General features: G+C 37.1%; 1 long non-coding RNA gene across 1 annotated transcript; it reads right to left on the reverse strand.

The window, feature by feature from the left end:
* Nucleotides 1-231: 231 nt before the first annotated feature.
* LOC123583554 lies at nucleotides 232-7,180 on the reverse strand. Its single transcript, XR_006704942.1, has 2 exons — nucleotides 7,131-7,180; nucleotides 232-424 (listed from the first exon to the last, which is right to left on the reverse strand). It is a non-coding gene; the product is annotated as an uncharacterized LOC123583554 (long non-coding RNA).
* Nucleotides 7,181-8,051: the final 871 nt, after the last annotated feature.

The following is an 8,051-nucleotide window of genomic DNA, read 5'->3' on the forward strand; positions in this document are numbered from 1 at the left end:
CAAATAAAGAAGGTAAAAAAAAAAAAAATGCTATTCCCAGTTCTATTAATGTTTTAATGAACTACCATATTCTCTCCATAAGAGACCTAGAGGCTCTTGTGTTACAGGCTCTCATTTGATTTCTGATGCTGTGTCTATTATCACAGTAAACATACAGATGCATAAGTTTGTTAAGAAAAGAGCAGTAGAAGGGGGAAAAAAAGGCATCAGGGATTAAATTTTGAAAAGGAACAGATTGCCATGCTTTTTTATTGATGACAGTGATGAGATTTCAGAGTTAATGTCCCAAAGCAATGTCAACAGAGCAGCCCACAGGATAGGAGACAGGGGGGTGGTGTGGCTTCGGTCCAGGGCGCAGGGCTGTCATGTTGCATCTGTGTGAAGTCAGTCCAGGTCCTTGCAAAGCTGGTCACTACAGTGGCAGCTGGAACAAGAAATAAGTGAGGCTGAGAGACTCTGAAGCAATGCAGAAGAGATGTCTGATACACAGTGACTGATGGAAAATTCAGATCCAAATTCGTAGGTAACCAGTGCGGAGAAATATGCCACGCATTTTGTATATTAACTCCATCTGTTTTTAATTTGTTTTTTTGTACTCTTGCACAAACTTGCTCAATTCTTTGTTTGTCCTTGAGGCAAGCAGTGGTCTGCAACTAAAACTAGACGTATAACACCAAGAAAGGAAAGGAAAGAAAAACACTACTGATAAATACCATACTGTATTATAGTATGTAAAGGGCAGGCAAAATTCAGTGTTGTATATGGTAAACAAAGAAAAAATTTTACATTTTGATATATTTGAGATATTTGGAATTCTCCCCACACAAACTTCTGGCATCAGGAGCTTCCTTCCCCTCTTATAGTCAAGGATATTTAATATACTGAAAATACCTTTCAGCTTTTACCTTTATATTTCTATTTTAGAAACTGAATCATTTTACTACTTGTGAAATATTATTGAAGTTTTTATTATATGTGTATATGAGGATATGAGTATAAAACTTATGGATACAAATAATATCCACAGGGAAGGAGATTACATAAACTTTATTCCTTACTACTCCGATAAAACATGAAGTTGATGTGTGTATCATTTATTCTAATTGGCCTAATGCATATCTTAATGTATTACATTAAATAGAAAACCAGTTGCACTTAAATAATGGAACCGTCCTCATTAACAATGATCCAGAGAAGAAATTACATTTCATCAATTAGTTCTGCAGTTATTCCTAGGAAATGTAAGCTATTGCTGTGTGGGATTTTTTGCATTTTAAATATTTATGATTGGTTTATAAATATTTATACTACAATAATTCTGTGGATTAAAAGCAAATGAAAACCTACTATAAATGGATACTAGGATTGACAATTAAGTGAACGGATGGTGGGTGGTAGGTGCCAGGTTTCTTGCTGTTGTAGTAGAAGGTAACAGATAAGCAAGGAGAAAGGGCTAGAATGATCCATGTAGTACTGTATTAGAGTTGGACACAGTAGAATGAACCTATTTAGCTGAACATAGATTCAAATGGTTACATATGGAAATATGTATAGATATGTGTATATACATAGGATAGTATATACACACGTTGTGTCCTTTCTCCCTCAGCTAGAAGCAACTCACTAGCACTGAGCACAACTGGTGACCTATCCTGGTTGCTAAAAGCATTCTCAAGGAAAGGATCCAGGGCTCCTGGAGTTCTTGGAGAAAGGGTTGATAATCACACTGGGGCAGGAATTATACAAGATGAGACTGGAGCATTTTGTGGTGTCAGAGAGTGTAAGGAAATGCTAATTTCTTTAAAGTTTTTTAATGTTTATTTTTTTTTTACTTTGAGAGAGAGAAAGAGAGAGAGAGGGAGAGAGCATGAGTGGGGGAGGGGCAGAGAGAGAGAGAAAGAAAATCCCAAGCAGGCTCCATGCTGCCAGTGTGGAGCCCAATGCAGGGCTTGAACCTGGGAACTGTGAGATCATAATCTGAGCTGAAATCAAGAGTCAGATGCTTAACCGACCTAGCCACCCAGGCACCCAAGGAAATGTTATTTTTTTTTAATAAAAAGCAAAACCTTTGATGGGAGTATGTTAAAGGGACATAGGAGTCAAATGAAAAAGCTTCAAATGGCAAAAGCTGAGCAACAAAACACAGTCGTATTTGATTATAACCCTAAGTACAAAGTAGGTATCCATGAGTTCCATACTAATATAAATAAATAAGACTATAGTTCCACACTTTAAGTGTTATGGGTTGAATTGTGTCCCCAAAACTTCGTATGGTAAGGTGCTAGCTCCCAATACCTCAGAATTTGACTTTATTTGGGAGTAGAGTCATTGTAAATGTAATTAAGATGAGATTCTACTGGAGTAGGGTGGGCTTCTAATCTAACATGACTAGTGCCCTTTCAAAATCAGGAAAATTGGACAAGATACAAACACAGTGAGAAAACAGTGAACATGAAGGAAGACATGTGGACAATAATCATAGAGCAAATTCTCCTTCATCGCCCTCAAAGGAGGACACCTTGCTGACTCCTTAATCTTGGACTTTCTTGCCTCCAGAACTTTGAAACATTATATTTATGGTATTTAAGCCAACCAGTTAGTGGTAGTTTGTTATAACAGCCCTAGCAACCTAATACAGTGACTTCCATTCAAAGCGTAAGAGTATGGAAAAGAAAAAAAAGAGTAACTTTACAGTGGAGAACCCTGACAAACACTGTCTCAGCCAGGTGATGAGGGTTGCCATCAACAGTTTTAAGTCACACTGATCATATTTACCCTTAATATGATGAGATGAAAAGTGCACTTAGTCATCCTCACAAAATCCTATAACCCCACTCTACTCCTAAGAAAAATGTCAGACAAGTCCCAATTAGGGACATTCTACAAAATACCTATGGGCCCCTGGATGGCTGAGTCTGTTGGCGACCAACTTCGGCTCAGGTTATGATCTCACAGCTCCTGAATTCAAGCCTTGCATCGGGCTCTGTGCTGACAGCTCAGAGCCTGGAACCTTCTTCAGATTCTGTGTCCTTCTCTCTGCCCTCCTCTGCTCACATTCTGTCTCTCTCTCTCTCTCTCAAAAGCAAATAAACATTAAAGAAAAAAAATTAAAAAAACAAACAAACAAACAAAAAACCTAACCAGTATTTTCCCAGATTATCAAAGTCATCAAAATCAGGGAAAGTTGGAGGGACTGTCAAAGCCAAGAGGAGCCTGAGGCAGACATGATGACTAAATATAATGTGGTGTTCTGAATGGAATCCAAGAACAAAAAAAGGGCATCAGGTTGAAAGTAAGGAAGTTTGAATAACTTATGCACTTTAGTTAATAATATATCAATATGAATTATAACAAGTCTATCATATAAGATGTCGATAATGGGGAAAAACTGGGTATGGGTTATATAAGAAATCTCTGTATTCTCAACTTTTATATAAATCCAAAACTGTTCAAAAATAAAATGTTTATTTAAAAAATAAATGAAAGAAATGGATCAGTCTCACATCTGGTAACATCCTTAAAATGCATAAAACAAAGTAATGTGAAATACAGGTATATTTTACATGAAATTCAGTTCGCAATAATTCCCAACATGGTTATAAAAGCTAAAATGCACATTAAATAAAAAATAGTGTGATCATAAATTATTGACATAAATTGTTCAGTTCAGTGATGCAGAATGTATATTTCAAGCACAATCTCCAACAGTTTTTTAATCCTTTCAAAACTATACCTAATAAATTGTTTTCCCTGTCAGTTTATGAGGAATCATAATATTCTTTGATGTATTATTCTCAGACAGTCACATAAACAACTTGTGGTTCATTTCAGTTGAACAATTTTTTTTATGTTCTGCAGTAATGACTTAAAGGAGCAGAGTCAAGATTTATCAGTAATCTTTTTATCTTTTGTATTATAAGCAAAATCAAACGTGTCTAGGGATTTGGGGCAGACTTGCTCTGTCATTCCTTTCCTTGTCAATTTCAAGTTATCACTTCTTAAAATGAACAGAAGTCAAGTAGACCATTTGGAAAAACATCTGAGGCAATGAAATACTGAGTCGTGTGTGGCATATTAATTTTCCCAATAGGACAGCACTTCTTTTTTTCTTTCATTTTTAGCTTCTCCTCTATGTGTGGAGACATTAAGATCTACTCTTGGGGCACTTGGATGGCTCAGTCGGTTAAGCATCTCCAACTGTTGATTTCAACTCAGGTCGTGATCTCATGGCTCATGAGATCAAGCCCTGCATCAGGCTGCACGCTGATGGTGTGGAGTCTGCTTGGGATTTTCTCCCTCCTTCTCTCTTTGTCCCTCCCCCACTTGTGCTTTCTCTCAAAATAAATAAACATTAAAAAAAAAAAGATCTACTCTCTCTTAGCAACTTTCAAGTATATAATATAATCACTATGTTGTACGTTACATCCCCAAACCTTATTTATCTTATAGGTGAAAGTTCATATCCTCTCACCGACATTCTCTCCATTTCCTCCACTGCCAATCCTTGGCAACCACCATTCAACTCTCCATTTCTAAGCTCAGCTTTTATCCCCTGCTTTTTGTAAGTTCATGTTATGTCACTTCAGATTTACAAAAGACCTACATTAGTACCTGTTTTCACTAACTGCAAGAAATATGAAGAGGATTTTTGTTTTTACCAAAAAAAGTGAAAAGCAAAACCTGGGTTCAGTATTTGTTTTGCAGGGAGCCACACTGGGGGCTTGGCTGAGCAGTGAGAGGGATCCACCAAGCTCCTTCCTGGGAACCTCACTCAACATCTCAGCATCAAGCCACCCTAGCTTTGAACTGTGTCTGTGAGCATCTGTGCTTTATCTCAGTTTCTTTTGTGCATCTATTTGCAGGATTTATCTGAAGGTATCAGGAAAGCCTAAGAGAGATTATTTTTTAGGTCTGGGAATGCTCAAAATATTTCCATATGAATTAATGATAATCACTTCTTCACTTTATGCTGCTTTAGTTTATGCATGTATCATAAGAATACTCTACATTCAGATGGCAGGGGAAACCTATATAAGTAAGATCATGTAATATATGTCTTTTGCTGTCTGCCTCATTTCACTTAGCATGATGCCCTCAAGACCCATCTGTGTTGTCACAAATGGCAGGATTTCCTTCTTTTTTAATGCTGAATCGTATTCCATTATACACAAATGAACACACGTACAAAATACACATACACACTACATTTTCTTTATCCATTCAGGTTGCTTTCATGTCTCGGCTATTGTGAACAAGGCTGTAGTGAATGGGGGCGGTACAGATATCTCTTCAAGATAGGGACAATAATTCTTAAAAAGAGATTATAAATACTTTTACTGAAAATTTTGTGGGAATAAATAATTGCCGTCTTCTTCCCACTTTATTCATAATCAGCGTTCTTTTTTTTTAAGTTTATTTATTTTGAGAGAGAGAGCGGTGTGAGCAGGGGAGGGGCAGAGAGAGAGAGGAGAGATTGAATCCCAAGTGGGTTCTATGCTGTCAGCACGGAACCCAAAGTGGGGCTGGATCTCACAAACCCTGAGATCATGGCCACCCAGGCGCCCCAGCATTCATTTCTTGTTGATGAATCAAGCCAAGTTAAACCAGTGGAAAATGTGTCAATTTGAATGTTTTGGAAGAAGAGAGTTATTATAGGAAGTAGACCTTAGACAATTGTTGGAAAATATAGATCCAGAAAAGGGGTTGGATCAGAGGTTGAGTCACCAACCAGTAAATCAGAGAAACTACGTACTACCAGTGATAGATTAGAACCATAAAAGGTGAGCTTGTGGAGAAGCCTATGAGAAGCCATTGCTTCTAAATAGCTATTGAGGGGCGCCTGGGTGGCGCAGTCGGTTAAGCGTCCGACTTCAGCCAGGTCACGATCTCGCGGTCCGTGAGTTCGAGCCCCGCGTCAGGCTCTGGGCTGATGGCTCAGAGCCTGGAGCCTGTTTCCGATTCTGTGTCTCCCTCTCTCTCTGCCCGTCCCCCGTTCATGCTCTGTCTCTCTCTGTCCCAAAAAAAATAAATAAACGTTGAAATAAATAGCTATTGAATCAATGAGTCCACAGCCAAGTGCCTGGGGAGAGCCAAGGTCACTGTTGGCTGTGGCCAGGAGTCTGGAGACCTCATTGGATAAAGAGCAAGCACCTAAGTGAATGCCTGTCACCATATATGATTGGGAACAGACCTTCAGAGAATAATAGATGCTGCTTTATTTCTGCATTCCAAGTGCACATATGTCATTTTGACGAACTCTAATTTGAAAGAATATAAGGAAATATAGCTCCTAGCCTAATGAAGTTCACTACAGTAAATGTCATGTGTATACTCTGTCCTTGTAAAAAATTAGATAAAGCTATGAAGTGTGTCTGTGCTTAAAATCTTAGTTTATGTATGTTCAGGATATTAGAACACATCTTTGGCTTTTTAAAAAGGTTTTGGATTCTAGTTAGTTAACATACAGTGTTATGTTAGTTTCAGGTGTACCATATAGTAATTCAATTCCATACATTACCCTGTGCTCATTAGGACAAGTGCAGTCCTTAATCTTCATCATCTATTTAGCCCTTCCCCCCACCCCCTTTCCCTGTGGTAACCATCAGTTTGTTCTTTATAATTAAGAGTCTGTTTTTTTTTTTGTCTCTTTGTCTCTTATTTTTTTCCTTTTGCTTATTTGTTTTGTTTCTTAAATTCCATATATGAGTGGAATCATATGGTATTTGTCTTACTCTGACTTATTTTGCTTAGTATTGTACTCTCTAGCTCCATCCATGTTGTTTCAAAGAGCAAGATTTTATTCTTTTTATGGCTTAATAATATTCCATTATATATATAAATATATAAAACTTCTTATCCATTCATCTATCAATGGATACTTGAGCTATTTCCATATCTTGGATATTGAAAATAATGCTGCTATAAACATAAAGGTGCATGTATCCCTTTTAATTAGTGTTCTTGTATTCTCTGGGTAAACACTCAGTAGTGTGATTGATTGTTGGATCATAAGGTATTCTATTTTCAATTTTTTGAGGAATCTCCCTACTGTTTTCCAGAGTGGCTGCACCGATTTGCATTCCCACCAACAGTGTAAGAGGTTTCCCCTTTCTCCACATTTTTGTCAGTACCTCTTGTTTCTTGTGTTGTTGATTTTAGCCATTCTGACAGGTGCGAGGTAGTATATCATTGTAGTTTCAATTTGCATTTTCCTGATGATAAGTGACGATGAGCATCTTTTCATGTGTCTGTTGGCCATCCAGATATCTTCTTTGGACAAAGATGGCACAAAGAAATCAGATGTTCCATGCTCATGGATTGGAAGGACAAATATAGTTAAAATGTCTATATTACCTGAAGCAATCTACACATTTAATGCAATCTGTATCAAAACACCAATAGCATTTTTCACAGAACTAGAACAAACAATCCTAAAATTTGTGTGGAACTACAAAAGACCCCAAATTGCCAAAGAAAACTTGAAAAAGAAATGCAAAGCATCATATTCTGGATTTCAAGTCATATTACAAAGCTATAGTAATCAAAGCAATATGGTCCTGGCAAAAAAATAGACACATAGATCAATGAAATAGAATAGAAAATCCAGAAATAAACCCATAGTTATATGGTCAATTAGTTTTTGACAAAGCAGTAAAGAATATCCTGTGGAAAAAAAGAGAGTCCCTTCAACAAATGGTGTTGGGAAAACCAGACAGCAACATGCAGAAGAGTGAAACTAGACCATTTTCTTACACCATACACAAAAATAAGCTCAAAATGGACTAAAGGCCTAAATGTGAGGCAATAAAAATCCTAGAAAAGAACACAGGTAGTAATTTTCCTGACATTGGCTATAGCCAACTTCTTTCTAGGTACGTCTCCTGGGGCAAGGAAGACAAAATAAAAAATAAATTATTAGGACTACATCAAAATAAAAAGCTTCTTGTTGGAATCAGCACTGGGTTTTATACGTAAGTGATGAATCACTAAATTCTATTCCTGAAACCATTACTACAGTATATGTTAACTAACTTGGATTTAAATTTAAATAA

Source organism: Leopardus geoffroyi, chromosome B1 (assembly GCF_018350155.1).
Source record: "Leopardus geoffroyi isolate Oge1 chromosome B1, O.geoffroyi_Oge1_pat1.0, whole genome shotgun sequence".
Taxonomy (NCBI): Eukaryota; Metazoa; Chordata; class Mammalia; order Carnivora; family Felidae; genus Leopardus; species Leopardus geoffroyi.